We start from the raw sequence: 16,080 nt of genomic DNA on the forward strand, positions 1-16,080 counted from the left end.
ATCTAATTTCCTTCTTTTTTTCTAGTTACCCAGCATATATTGCTATTTCCTTTGAAATGCACTATGAAAATTATATTTCTGCATTACATGATTGTAATGCTTCTGGTTTGTACCCTGTCTTCAGTTGTCTTGTTTTAGACTAAACAAATGTGTCACAAGATCTAATTAAAAGTATTAACCCTGTGTTGATGCATATCTCTTTTAGTATGTTAATTGTAAATTTAAGTGGCCATTTTGGGGAAATATAATTTAGGGATTGACATAGATAGTCTTGTAATTCCAAGTTAATAATACATAAAAATTGCAGAATATAAAATGCACAGTTCCAGTTGTTACAGAAGCCAACCCTCAGAGGTAACCAATTATTTTTTTTGTCAAGGTCCAAATTTCTTGGTCAAGGTCCAGACTCTAGAGAAAACAACAACAATGATAATAAGTAAATAAAAAGATTTCACTGTCCATTCAAAAGTGTCTGGCGGTCCATATTTGGCCCACGGTCCACCTATTGACTACCCCTGAACTAGAGTTTGAGCTATGCCCATTTTAAACATTAAGTGTGCGGAGTCTCAGTTGTGATTTCCAGTGATATCATATTATAGTGGCCAGCTGTGAGGACTGAGGCCCAATTCTGCAAATTAAAATATACAGTTAAACTGCTGTGCCCACATGTAGTCCTGGTGAAAGAAAAGGAGTGGGTGCAGCAATCTACCAATGCATTTTAAATTGCAGAATTGGGACCTATTGCAACAACTTTCAGATCCACTTTCTATGGCTTCTCTCTCCATGTTTTTAAATATGAGCTCCAAATTTGTAAGGGAAGAAGACACATGCTTCTTCATTCATTTGTTCTCCTAATACTTGAAAAATAGACCATCAGAATGATTAGCTCCAACAGCAGCCCTACATTACATAGATCCACAAAACGCCATAGTCTGGCTACAATCCTTAACTTTTTCAGGAAAAAACATGCCTATCTACTAGGGTAATATTAAGTCTATTAACCTAAAATTTTAATGATAGAGGCCTTTACAGCACCTTTCTAAACACGTGCCTTTTAGGTGTTGTGAACACAACTTTTAGGTAATATTTTTAAAAAGTTTCAGCTATATTTTTGCAGTGTTTCCATTTCTGGACTCAATCCTGCGCTCCCTCTGACGCCAATAGCACAACATAAATAGGAGGAGGATATGCTTGGAAGGATTAGATTTTTATTATCAGTACACATCAATTTTACCATACACACACAAACTGACAAAAATATTTCCATCAATAATAGAAATTTACAGATAGGCAAGGTGGGGAAAATGCTGCTTGAGAACTTATTAGAGAGCTCGATTTAAGGATATTTACTTTGTATATTGTGACATATGATGTTGACAGTTTGTGTTTTACCAGTTGTAAACTTTTTGAATCTCTACATCTGTTGTCATTAAATAATTGTTGTCTGACTCCTCCCACATAATTTCTCACAACTGAGAAAATTTAAATAGATAAACATTTAAAAAATGCTTAAAACAAACATCAGTATTATCCCTCAAATTATAAAAAGATACAAATCAAATTCAGCCAAGCTTGCTTACATACCTGGAAGATGAAAGAGTTGACTTCAGTGGGACTTCTCAAATCCTTAGAATGAAGAAGATATCTAAATGTTTTGTGCTGGAATAGGTCCAAAGTGAGCCTATTGTGTTTATTGTTTTGCAGACACAAATTGAATGAAATGGGATGTCTCACATGCTTAAAGTTAAGCACATGATTAAATGCTTTGCTGGCTCTGGGCTGAAGCTTCCTTAACACAATGTACACTGAAGTAAAGCATCTGGCATCTTGATTGGAAAGTAGTTACCAAGCTCTATATTTGTCACTGTATGGTATAGCTAATCCCTCCTTTCCCCACTTCACCCGAAGGGTATGTCTGCGCTACAGCTGTGCAGGAGTGCTGCTGTAGCGCTATAGTGTAGACTCTTCCTACAGTGATTAAAAGGGTTTTTCTGTTGATGTACATAATTCCCCTCTCTGAGAGGTGGTTGCTAGGTCTACAGAAGAATCCTTGACCTAGTCATATTTACACTGGGAGTTAGGTCCACTTAATTGCGTTGCCCAGGGCACACCATTTTTCCCATCCCTGATCAACATAGCTAGGTCAACTTAAGTTATAGCTATAGACCAGCCAAGCCTAAAACAACTTGGGTGAAATCCTGGCCCCACTGAAGTCAGTGGCAAGGTTCCCATTGAATTCAGTTAACATAGGATTTCACTCTAGTTGTCTGACATACTTCCCCCACTCCCTTCCTAGAAGTAGCACAAAATTCTAACATTTAATTAAAAAGTACTCAATTCTGAGAGTGTGAAGTAATACTCACTATTCTTTTCTCAAACCTGATTTATATATTAGGTCATGAAAAATTCTTAATTCTAGCAACACCATTTATTTGAGATTTCTACACTATTAAACCAGTGGTTATGCAGGCTTACATTTTTCCATGGTTATTTTTATTGTTCCTTGTACTGTAGTGATCTTTGTCTCACGTATACAAAGTTCAAATATAAGGATAGAGTTGAAGGTTTCTGATCACTGGTTCACATTCATTCCCAGTTGCCTTAAGGATGTATCTGATCCATTATGTTTATTTTTCATTGGGCTAATACCAGATGGGATAAAGATTAAGAGAAGAGAACTTCTGAAGTTTCTATTTTTTTCTAATTAAACTATCTGTAAAGATCCAATCATTCATATAAATCAGTATAACTGATGTGGGGAACTGACCTTGGGAAATGAGATTAATTAATATATTGGTTGATAAATTCTTACTGGTGATTCTTAATGATTAATGGTTTACTCATTAATTAAAAATGCTCTTCATTACAGGAGAAAGGAAAAATTCTAATGCATTTTGGTAACTTATCTGTGAGATACTTTTCCATTTGTTCTTGGTCTCAAGCAATGACTAAATTCTTCCACAGCATGGATCATCCAGGCTCAGTTAATGTGCTATGATGCTGCCTATTTTAATCCACTCAGATCTATATCACGTATTTTCTACCCATTGAAATTTGGGACTGAGATTACAAATATCCTTCTAAATTTAGTCTCAGTGCAGTACACTGGGCTGCATGTACTGGTGCAATAAACTGCAAAAAAAGGTGAATATTTGGTGGAATTAGTGTGGAAAAAGGCAAAAGTCAGTACTGGTTTACTAACAAAACTATCATTGCTTTCAAATAGTTTATTAGGGCATCACAAAATAGGCAGAGAAGGGAAGAGATCTAGATCAAGATTTTCAAAAGTGACCTGTCATTTTGTGGGCCTTAATTTTTGAGTCCCAAACTGAGACACTTGGTTTTCAGAATGTGCTGGGCATTTATTCAGTGAAAATCAGGCCCTTATGAGATGTCCCAAGCTCAAAAACCTGAGGACCTAAAAATCACATTTGAAAATCTTTGCCTTAGATCCCATCTTCCTGTAGGACAATTTTTCTCATGACTGATGCTTATTACAAATATGAGTATACATACAAGATGAGTGGGAAAATAATAGAATGGATATAAAAATCGCATAATGAGGATATACTTACATTGCCTATCATGCTTTGAATCAGCCAGCTGAGTAATTAGTGTCCTCTTGGATTCATTTCAAAAGTTTTGTATTTTTTAATCTGCCTAAAATGATTCATTTTGAGATCAAATGAAATAATAAATACAAAAACAAATTACAACAGGTGTTGTCCCATGCAACAGTTATGCAAAATATAAATTACACATTTTTAACTGTAAAAATTTCATGCACTTGTAAGAAAGTATACAAAGGAAAGTCAGATGAATGATATCAAGGGTCTAATTGTTGGTTCCAAACTGCTGCCTTTGCACAGTTCTGGCAGCATAAAGCAGCAGTAGTGCTGACAACCATCTACCCAGGAATTCCCACAGTGTAGGGGAATTCCTTAGGTGGCATAGAGCCAGTGCAGCAGCTATATTTTATCCTTCCACTTCCCAGCTGCTGGTGTAATGGCATGATCCTGTGATTTGGCTATTCCCAGCTGCAGGAACAACCTCTTGGCAGCCAAGAGCAAGTTAGAACTCAGTGGTATCAAAGGTTTCAGAGTAGCAGCCGTGTTAGTCTGTATTCACAAAAAGAACAGGAGGACTTGTGGCACCTTAGAGGCTAACAAATGTATTTGAACATAAGCTTTCGTGCTGTTAGAGCTAACAGAATCAGCATGGACATATGAAAGTGAGGATCAGCATCAACCCATGAAACAGAGCCCACCTATGACAGTGATGGGCAAGACATAAGGCTACATAAAAGAAGTAGAGACTCACCACCATGACTCATCTTACCAACATCAAGGAAATCTGATTACTCCATAAAATGCCAAGGTTGTCTTGCTATCTCCTTCTGAACAGCCCTGCCTCCAAACTAAAGAGCAGTAATTAGGTGATATCATTATGGTCAAGAGATGGTTTCTTGAGCAAGGACCTAAACACTGCTCATTTAAGGGATACTCGCATCCTATCTTCCCTTGGAGAAGAATTACTGGATTTCCTCATGATGGGGTCATTAACATAATGCTTGATTTAATTCTTTAGAAAGTAGTTCCCCTGGGTTTCTCAGATTTATATCCACTAACTGGTTTCTCACAACTCTATTTCTCTTCCTTTATCACTGTCAAGTTGCTTCATTTCCTGTATCTCTGACAAATTAGTGGGAGGTTATGTTTTTTATTTTCTTAGAATATCTTGGATGTTCACTAAATCTTCAGCTTTCCTGGTGGTGGTGACATCAGTGAGGCGAGTCTTTGAGCCTTGACCTTAGAACCACCGTATGTGGTCTTCTATAAGAACCCAGTTCAGCTCCGGCCCCACCCGCCTTCCTTCCGAAGGCGATGTCCTGGTTTATATGGAAAGCGGATATCTTCTTTCTGGTCTTCTGCCCTAAGCCCTATGAGACTAGTGAAGAGAGGTGCCTCCACACTTTGGACATAAAAAGGGCCCGGCTTTCTACCCAGATCAGACAAAGCCTTTCCAAATGAAAGTAAGTCAGCTCAGCTTTTCATCCCTACAGCTGATAGGATGAAGGGCCTCCTGGTGACCACCCAGAGGATTGCTAACTGGATCACCTCTTGCATTCGAACAGGCTATGAGTTAGTGGGAGTCCCTCTGCTGCCAATCATCAGAGCCCACTCGACCAGAGCACAAGCATCTTTGGCAGCCTTCCTGGCACACTTCCCGATCCAGGATATCTGTTGAGCCGCAACGTGGTCCTCCATGCACACATTATGGCCCAGTATGCCATAACTCAGCAGGTCAGGGACAACGCTGGGTTTGGCAGAGCTGTGTTGCAATCTACACATCCATGAACTCCTACCCACCTCCAAGGGGTACTGCTTGGGAGTCACCTAAGTTGAATGGACATTAGCAAGCACTTGAAGAAGACAAGACAGTTACCTTTTTCCGTAACTGGTGTTCTTCGAGATGTGTTGGTCATGTCCATTCCACAACCCGCCCTCCTTCCCCACTGTCGGAGTTTCCAGCAAGAAGGAACTGAGAGTGGGGGGAGCCGGTGGCCCCCTATATACCGCAGCATGTGCGCACTACTCCCGGGAGCGCCAGAGCCGGTCCCTCTGGATACTGCTGAGGGAAAAACTTCTGGCATCGGTGCATGTGGTGAGCACACACACCAAAGTTGAGTGCACATGAGCAACACACCTTTTTCCATAACTGGTGTCCTTTGAGATAACTGTCTTTTCAGTATTCACAAACATTCAGTTATCAGTCTCTTTGAGACTGTCACCAGGGATGTTAAGTAGTGATGTTGGATTTTGTGTGTCAGATTCCTGGCCTGATTGGTAGTTATGAGTACAACAAGGTCTCCTGTCAATACAAGGCTCCCTGTTGCATTAATTGCATCCGCCATGATTATTGCCCTTACTGCAGATACACCCATTGTTTCCAGCATAGCTGCAGGTATCTGGGGCATTGTTATATTTAATTCAAAAGTATTAAAATAGAAATGCATCCATTTGAGTGTCTTCACTTTATTATGCTGCTAATGAATTATAAAGTGTATATCAAAATAAATATTCTTGAAACTACTTCCTAATGAATCACTTAGACAGTGTGCCTATTCAGTTGTGTCATTGATTAATTATATTTTTTGCTTCCTTTCTGGAATACAAATGCTTTTTATTAAAGTAATCCAAAGACAGTAAGAAAGACTGACTCATTGTTATGGTCTTTCATTCAGCTGTGATTTGATAGAGTATCCCTTTCAGCATTTCTGGAGTATACTTGTAACCCTTCTGCAAGGCCGAGTTGATAGCAGCAGTACACAGGGGTTCCCTCTCATCAAAGCAAATGCAAAACTGGCTTGAGCTCCCACCCAGTGACCTGGGAAAATCTTACACACACCCCGGGACGTCTCAAAGAGGCGAGAGGGGAAGTATTGCAAGTACAGAGTCTGGGTGTAGCAGAGAATCTTTAATAACATGAGGTAAACGACATCAGCATTAAATTGGGAAAACACCACAACTAGGGCTCATCAACCAAACCATGAGCAAAGACCCACCCCAGCAATTTGGGCCATGTCCTTTCCCTCGGGTTCTTGAGTCCCACAACCCAAACATCTCTTGAGTCCAGCAATCCAAAAATCACCCAAAGTCCAACAACCCAAAAGTCCAGCCCCAGAGTTCAAAAGTTCATCTACAGGAGTGTTACTCCCCAGTCTGGGTGAGAATGTGCACATGGTGGGTGGAGGGGAAGAGCTAAGGGGCACCTTACGTGATCTGAAGCTGACTGCCCTGCAGCTCCATGGGGCTTCACTCCGATCTGCTCCACAAGCCACTCTGCTCCGCTCCACCAGCCGTCCCACAAACTGCTCCTCTCAGCGTCCCACAAGCAGCTCCTGCCATCCCATGAACTGCTCCACCAGCTGGTCCACAAACGGCTCTGCTCCGCTCTAGATCTTCAGGCTCCCCACTACTTAACACAGTGCTCAGTGATTTCAGCTCTTAGCAATTTTAGCCCTTTAGTGATTTCAGCTTGTAGTAGTGGGAGCCTTAGTGCTGGTGCACCATAAGGCCAAAGTAAATTCAGCTCAGCACCTGTAGCTAGACTCCTAATAGACCCAAAATTAGCTCTGATAGTCCACAATGGAGAGAGACAGAAGTGCAATTGATGTTTCAGGCCCTCATAAAGGGGCCCACACCACCAGTCTCCAGCCTCTCTCAATTCACAGAGTTTTGGAACCCATGTCCCTTGCCTAGCTAGTGCTACTTAGTTGATGGCGAGTCCCTCCATCATAACAAAAGGCCAAATACAGTTCCACTGTCCTTGATTCCCATAATCAGGGTAATAACAATTTATTCTTCCTGCCCCAATAAAAGAGACAGTGGGGATCCCACAGCAGCCAAAGTGACCATTTGGGCAGCTATGGCCTCATGCTAGGTGGGGTGGGTGTGCCTATGCAAATGAGATCAGCCCCTGAAGTTCTTTTCCACAACTTGCCACACCTCACCACCAGATGTCAGGGTGGAGCTCATCCTGACTCTGCTGTCATTCAAGGATGTAAGCAGAGTGGCTATGATACAAATGAAAGTTGATGTTACCTTAAATACAACTAGATGGAAGATATTCTGTTCATCCAGTTTCAGATTTATCAGAGTACAGTCATTAAATACTAATATTATCTGGAGCATTGTGATAAATGTACAGCAAGCCATGCCAGCCACAGGCAGTATCACAGGGGATCCTTTTTACTAGATTCTGGTGCAGGTAGGTGAATTATTCCAGAATATTAAATGTGTCATTAGTTCTGAGCTTCAAGATATACCTTTAAAAGTGGTCAACATCACATTAAAATAATAATTGCCAGTTTCAGTGGTTACAATTTAGTGATTATGAAGTTCAGTAACTGCCAGTGTTACAAGGCATCATCACCTCCAATCTTTCTATAGATGACACCATTTTTTGCAAGTCTCAATGGCAATCATTTATTTACACAATGGGATTCAGAGCATTCTTGGAAAGGCAGAAGAGGTGACGAAAGGCCATAAAGCAAGGAGAATGCTATTAGCCAGGATTTAAAGAAGTGGCCAATAATTTTAGGTGCCTCAAGTTTCAGGGATCCAACCTGAGACACCTTAGAGGGGCCTGATTCTCAGAAAGTGCTGAGCACCAACCCATTTTTTGGCAGCAAGAAAAGCAGTTTGGGGCTTAAATTAATGCAGGTATTTAAAGTTTCATGGTCCCCATTGTTTTGTTGATTTTAGAGTGTCCTTCAGACTCAAAGAAAGGATCATCTTCAGAGCAAATGACTGTCGTTACCGTGTGCCTTCTAAGACCCTTTTAAATTTTTAAAAAGTTGTTCCTTACCTGCTGAGAAACACTCAAATGATTAGTTTAGTATATTGCAGTTTGCAAAGCCATGTAGAGGATCAATTTAAAGCAGAAGAAAAAGATGAGCAGTTATAGAAGAGTAGAGAGAGCTGTAACATTCCAGCTATCTTAATGCCACCTCCTTAAAGAGTGTAGGATTTAGTGAAAGTGGATGCAGTATGTTTTAAAATAAAAAATAAAATGTACACGATAGCACTAGTTTCCACCGTGAAGCACAGCTAGCACCAATCTCTTTTATATACTTCCTTTATTAAAAAAGTACATTATAATGAATGTTCAGTAGAAAGGAATATGAAGAGGCATCTTGTCTGAAGAGTGAGATATGGCAAAAACAATAACAAAAATATAGTAATGATTGTTTCATGAGCATTAACATCTATGAGTGTTTTAGCAAACAATGGAAAGAAGACAAATTTCCCCCTGAAGTCAATGGGAGTTTTGGATGACAAAAAGAATTCACAGAGGGCTTGATTCAAAGCCCACTGAAATCAATGGGAGTCTCTTTCCCTTGAAATTTGACTTTTTCATGGAAAAGAGAAGACAACACCAGGGGAGTGGGAGAGGAAAGAAACGTTTATAGACTAGGACGTTTGTTTTGGCTAGAATTGTGGTCCTGTTTCTGAGCCATATCTGACCACCTTCACACAGGTGCATCTTCTCCTGAATTTAATCTGCAATGCATCTCTATGTGGCCCAATTCAGAGTCCATGGAAGTCAATGGACAGACTCCCATTGACTTCACTTGACTTTAGATCAGGCCCTACTTGATGGACGAATTAGGGTTGCTGTTTCCACTACTAGTACCTGAAAATATATTTATCTGCGAACTTTTCTCCTCACAGTTCACTTCTTATTTTATAGACGAGGTAGGTGGGGTAATTTGTCTCAACCTGCAAAGGAGTCCTTTACACACAAGGTTATAACAGTGACTAATCTTCAGTTCATATTTGATTTGTGAACGAATGCTGGCAATTTGCTGGTACTCGCATTCAAGTAAGTATAGAGTACAAAAGATATTCTTTGTTCTTAGCTAGTGAACTGTGTGTTTGGTGTAGTGTTGCATTGGCTGCTATTTTACCTCTGAAATGCCACTTTGTGGCTTCCCTAGAAATTAGGCATCAGAGTGCACCTCATTTCTGAAAATTGCAGAAGGGATTCTCTCCAGCTTCCAGATGCCCTCTATTCTACTGCCTCCTGCAACCTAACTCTTTCTGCCCCTACTTGGCTCTTGGATTCACCAACTTGCTGATTTCCACTTCATTGTGTTACTCATTATTGCAAATGCCTCTGATGAACAAATGTCTTAGAACAGCATGTACATAAGCAGCTTCTCTAGTACCAATAAAATAGCCAATTAGCAATGATGGGGGTGGGAGGGGAAAAAAAATCAGTAGACTAAGCCATAATGATGTTTATATAAAGAATCAGCTGACCAGGATAATGGATTCTTGATGTCCCAGATACCTTAGAAATGTTGTGATAATTGGGCCTACCAATTTACCGTTTGTGAATTCAACTGTAAAAAGTGAGTGTAAACACATAAGATGTCACAATAACCTACAACAACAAATGTTGATGGGAAAAGGACTGAAAGGGACACAAAGACTGAATTAGTCCAAGCAAAAAGGCCAGCTGATCTAACTCAAGAGCTGTGTTAAGATCATACCTGGTAAACGAGAAAAGCGTGGAACCAGAAATCAGTGAACTAAAATTGGTGTGTAAGAAATGAAGTCCAAACTGGTGGACAAAATAATGAGATGGGCTATTCCACCCATTATTCCCTTTGTGGGCCTTTAAAGAAAGACTCTGGAGAGAAATATGGACCAGTGGAGTGAGCTTCACTTTCCTGGCTGCCACCCCCACCATCTCCTGGGATGCAAGGCCTTCATCGTCCTGATTCTGAGACATGTCCTGACCAGAATGGGCCAGAGAGAGTGATCCAGATGACATTGTCACCTCCACTGGCTCCAGCTAAATCATCACCATCTAGGATGCAACAGGATCAGACATAAACAACAGCAGCAGCAGCAACAGCTTTAACTCATTTTAACTAACTTTCTCTTTTCCCCAAAAGGACAGTTATCTTTGATGTCATCTACAGCTGTCACACAGGAGGTTTTCCTTCCAAAAATTCCCTCCAGCTAAATGGAAAGGAACAAGAGATGTCGTTAAAATGCAGGCCTTATTTATTACCTGGCATTTCAAATGCTTTAACTGTTTTTCCTTCTTTTCTTTATCTTTTTTAAAAAAAGTTACAATTGATTTGTAATGGTATGTTTGCCATGGTTCTAAGCTGGCTGAGGTCTCTGTATACTGAACCCAGACTTTGTTTAACACTGTTTAATTTTGGACACTGCATCATGTTAACACCTTTGCCCCATTTATTTCATCTAAATTAATACAACAGGTTATACATACGCATACCAATGCTTAGAGAGAGATGAACAATGAACTATACCAAAGATTACTGGGACATCAAGAATATCAGTTATCTTGCCTGGTTCATTCTTTTTGACAAGTTAATTCATGTTAACATACTTCTTTCCTTTGTTCTGGGATTGACAAGGAGATTATCTTTCAGCAGAGCTGATTTCCTTCCCCCCCCCCACACATTTAGTTGCTTACTTAAGAAAAAAAGAAAGCTGAAATACTACTTTTAGGAACATTTTTCTGAGTTTGCTACATTGATTTATAGACTCAAAGATGTTTTTATTGCTAGTCTTTTCTGGCATGAACGTTGTCATTTATGGCACACATTTTGGCTAAAAACATTCACAGATAAAATATCAGGGGCCAGATTCCAATGTCAGTTACATAGGTTTAACTACAGAGCAAATGGAGTTACACTCACTTACACTGATATAACAGCCGAAGTTAGATTGAGGTATTTAGAAATTAACAAACTAAATTTTATTTGTAAGGTTGTAAAATAGTTGGCCAACTGCATGTCTGTACTGGGTCTAGCACAATGAGACCCTGATCTTTGATTAGGGCAGTGGTTCCCAAACTTGTTCCTCCACTTGTGCAGGGAAAGCCCTTGGTGGGCCGGGCCAGTTTGTTTACCTGCCGCTTTCGCAGGTTTGGCCGATCGCAGCTCCCAGTAGCTGCAGTTCACTGCTCCAGGCCAATGGGAGTTCCTGGAAGCGGTGGCCAGTATGTCCCTCAGCTCGCGCCTCTTCCAGCGGCTCCCATTGGCCTGGAGCAGTGAACCGCGGCCACTGGGACCTGCGATCGGCCAAATCTGCCGACATGGCAGGTAAACAAACCGACCCGGCCCTTTTCCGGCACAAGCAGTGGAACAAGTTTGGAAACCACTGGATTAGGGCATGTAGATGCTACTGCAATACAAATAAACAAGAAACTTGCAACAAGGCAGGGCTTCTCCCCAGCTTGCTAAGGGACTCGTTGCCACACCCACATTCTCTTTAGTTAGTTTTATTTTTCAAACATACGCAACAAATGAAAACAGTTCTTCAGCTCACCCTGGTCTACAATCCCCAGGGTATGTTTCCCCTTTACCTTTCAGGGTCTGATGCCTCACCTCGCTTCTCCTCCCCTCTCCCCCAAGGGAACTCTGGCAGTCCTCCTGTTTCCTAGCTTTGACTCATCAAGGTCAGCTTCCCCTTCCTCAAGCGCCCTCTTTTAAAGCCTCATCTGGGTCAGCTGATGTGGCATAGGCATGCTGGCCCTGCTCCCTCTTAAATGGCCAGTGTCACTTTGTGACAGCACTGTTGAAAAATCACTGCTTTTGAGTGAATTGTATTAACAGAAAATTATAATCAGTATATCCAAACATGATTTAGGTGCTCAGGTACCATAGTGATAGACACAATATAAGAACCAGAACCGAAGAGAATATCTTATATTAAAATTCTTCCCAATTTATATGCTAAGTATTAGATGCCTCTTTGAAATTAATAAAGTTACACCAGGAATGAATTTGGAGCCATATGTTTTAAACAAGTAACATACAGTCTAGTACTATGCATAGTATTCTATTTTGGGGTTACTATCTTCAGTGGATATAAAATATTGCACAGGAACATAAATTATGTTTTAAGATTACATATTCTAAGACAGAGAATGGTTTTAAGAATAAAGAAATAATAGTGAAGAAAATGGACAACTTTATCCCTGTGGAGTAACACTATGCCTCAGTCTGCTGCCATAACGTAAATCCTGCTCACATTCAGTGGAAGAAGTAAGAAGCCAGCCAAAATCCAGAAATCCACTTCTGGCTGAGGCAGATTAAATGTGCTGATTCTAAGGGGATTTTTTCGTCCACCAACAAAGATGAAAACAAGAGAGGTACTGGGCTTGATTCACCTCTGTGTTACACTGATTTAAAGCCAACCCAATGAAATCAGAGTTACAATGGCATCATACCACCAATGTCATGGATGGAGAACCTGATCAGTTCCTATGTTTTTCATTGTAAGGGAATGTTATAACAACCCGGGAAGTTGAGTCCTTAATTGCCACTGACTTCAGTGGCAAAGGAAGACACAGGATATCATAGGATCAGGCTTGAATAATGTGGAAAATCACATCAGACTGCAAATTGTTCATGAAAGAAAAAGAACACAAGAACTAAATACCATTTGGACTGTTGCCAGTTGTTAGTTACATGCTGTGATATTATGCATGGGATCACAGAGAAAGCTCTGTGGAGGGGACCCTTCAGAAGACTTGTTTACGCTAAGAACACTTGATTAAAATTTTTCCCCCTTCCATTGTTAACAACAGTGCAGCTGCAGTGGTGTTAGCAACCTTAGGATCGGCATAAAGACAAGACTCCTGTGGTCACGGCCTTTTTTAAACGCCACACTGATTAGCTCCTAGATCTTGTCAAGATTCCCCACCATTGCTAACATCAGTAAACCTGCTGAGACTACAGTACTGTCTGCAATACGAAAAGGCATCAAGTTAACTAACATTTTAATGTGATGTGAAAATGGGTCATTCTTGTTTCAAAATGTGTCCATTGGACATGGCCCTACCAAATTCACAGCTGTGAAAAAAAGACATCACAGACTGTGAAATCTGTATAGTATAGAGTAAAAGTACACAAAAGACCAGATTTCACAGGGGAAACCAGCATTTCTGAAAGTGGGGGTCCCAACCCAAAAGGGGTATGGGGGGGTCACAAGACTATTGTAGGGTCTCCCACAGTATTCTTTTGACACGGTCTCCCACAGTATTCTTGTCAGCAAGTTAAGGAAGTATGGGCTGGATGAATGCACTACAAGGTGGGTAGAAAGCTGGCTAGATTGTCGGGCTCAACGGGTAGTGATCAATGGCTCCATATCTAGTTGGCAGCCGATATCAAGTTGAGTACCCCAAAGGTCGGTCCTGGGGCCGGTTTTGTTCAATATCTTCATAAATGATCTGGAGGATGGTGTGGATTGCACTCTCAGCAAATTTGCGGATGATACTAAACTGGGAGGAGTGGTAGATACGCTGGAGGGGAGGGATAGGATACAGAAAGACCTAGACAAATTGGAGGATTGGGCCAAAAGAAATCTGATGAGGTTCAATAAGGATAAGTGCAGGGTCCTGCACTTAGGACGGAAGAACCCAATGCACAGCTACAGACTAGGAACCAAATGACTAGGCAGCAGTTCTGCGGAAAAGGACCTAGGGGTGACAGTGGACGAGAAGCTGGATATGAGTCAGCAGTGTGCCCTTGTTGCCAAGAAGGCCAATGGCATTTTGGGATGTATAAGTAGGGGCATAGCGAGCAGATCGAGGGACGTGATCATTCCTCTCTATTCGACATTGGTGAGGCCTCATCTGGAGTACTGTGTCCAGTTTTGGGCCCCACACTTCAAGAAGGATGTGGATAAATTGGAGAGAGTCCAGCGAAGGGCAACAAAAATGATTAGGGGACTGGAACACATGAGTTATGAGGAGAGGCTGAGGGAGCTGGGATTGTTTAGCCTGCAGAAGAGAAGAATGAGGGGGGATTTGATAGCTGCTTTCAACTACCTGAAAGGGGGTTCCAAAGAGGATGGCTCTAGACTGTTCTCAATGGTAGCGGATGACAGAACGAGGAGTAATGGTCTCAAGTTGCAGTGGGGAAGGTTTAGATTGGATATTAGGAAAAACTTTTTCACTAAGAGGGTGGTGAAACACTGGAATGCGTTACCTAGGGAGGTGGTAGAATCTCCTTCCTTAGAGGTTTTTAAGGTCAGGCTTGACAAAGCCCTGGCTGGGATGATTTAACTGGGAATTGGTCCTGCTTTGAGCAGGGGGTTGGACTAGATGACCTTCTGGGGTCCCTTCCAACCCTGATATTCTATGATTCTAGGGGGGGAGCGGATTGCTACCTTTACTTCTGTGCTGCCTTCAGAGCTGGGTGGCTGGAAAGAGGCAGATGATGGCTGGGAGCCCAGCTCTGCAGGCAGCACCGCACAGCCAGCAGCAGCGCAGAAGTAAGGGAGGCGATCCCATACCATGTCACCCTTACTTCTGCACTGCTGCTGGCTATGCGGTGCTCCCTGCAGAGCTGGGCTCCCGGCCAGGAGCCACAGAGCTTCCTGCAGCTCGGGGGGAGGTTCCTGGAGGTGGGTCTGACCTGGCCCCAGGAGCAGCCCCTGCAGGGGAAGAGGAAGTCCAGTCCCTCACCAGCATCTGGTGTATGGTAGGAAACCTTGGCCAGGGCACCCCAAGCCCTGCCCCTCCCTGGATCTGGCGCTCTGGAGTTAAAGGGGCCTTTGGCTGGCTGTGTGTATGAGGGGTGATCACAGATTCCCCCCCACACACCATGGCACCCTGGGCGGTCACCCACATCTCCCACCCATAATACCAACCCCCCCCAAAAGTAAGGACTTCCCCATAGCATGCCACCTTCCCTTCTGCACTGCTGCTGCTGGCGGTGGTGTTGCTGCCTTCAGAGCTGGGCACCCAGCCAGCAGCTGCTGCTCTCCAGCTGCCCAGCTTTGAAGGCAGCACCTCCCCCAGGAACAGCGCAGAAGTAAGGGTGGCAATACCCCATTCTCCCCTATAATAGTTTTTTGACCCCTTCATTCCTGCCTTTTGGGTTGGGACCCTCATGATTACAACACCGTGAAATTTCAGATTTAAGTATCTGAAACTGAAATTTAAGATTTTTAAAGTTCTATGACTGAAATTGCCCAAAATCAACTGTGAATTTGGTAAGGTCCTAGTCATGGTTAACTGTAGGAACAACCTAGGGTTAACCATGATTTGTCCCTACATGCTGTTGCACATAAACACTATGCTAGTTAAAACATGTTAACATCTTTTAACCAAGTACATTTTCCTACTGCACATATTTCTTTGGTCAGACCAGATTTTCTCGTGTTACCATTAGTGGGAAATTTTTATAAAGCTTCCCTAGTATAGACCAGGCTATTGAGTCTCCTGGGCTCTCTGTCCTTCTCCTGATGGTTTTTCTAAAGAAAGGTACAAAATAGCTCATTGTCTCTAAAAGCTGATGTGCACTATTCCTTATTCATATTCCACACAATTAAAGCTATACCATTCTCTTTTTGACATAGGGGGTTGCCATGAAAGTGTGATATCACAAAGAGGATATAAACTTCCAGATTATGACAAGTAAGAGTAGATGAACTCTTAAAGCAAAATATCCTTTAAAGTGTCCATAAGTATGAAAAAAATAAAAAGAAATTATGAAAATATGGAACAAGCAGCATATGCAGA

This window comes from Lepidochelys kempii, chromosome 3 (genome assembly GCF_965140265.1).
Source record: "Lepidochelys kempii isolate rLepKem1 chromosome 3, rLepKem1.hap2, whole genome shotgun sequence".
NCBI lineage: Eukaryota > Metazoa > Chordata > Testudines > Cheloniidae > Lepidochelys > Lepidochelys kempii.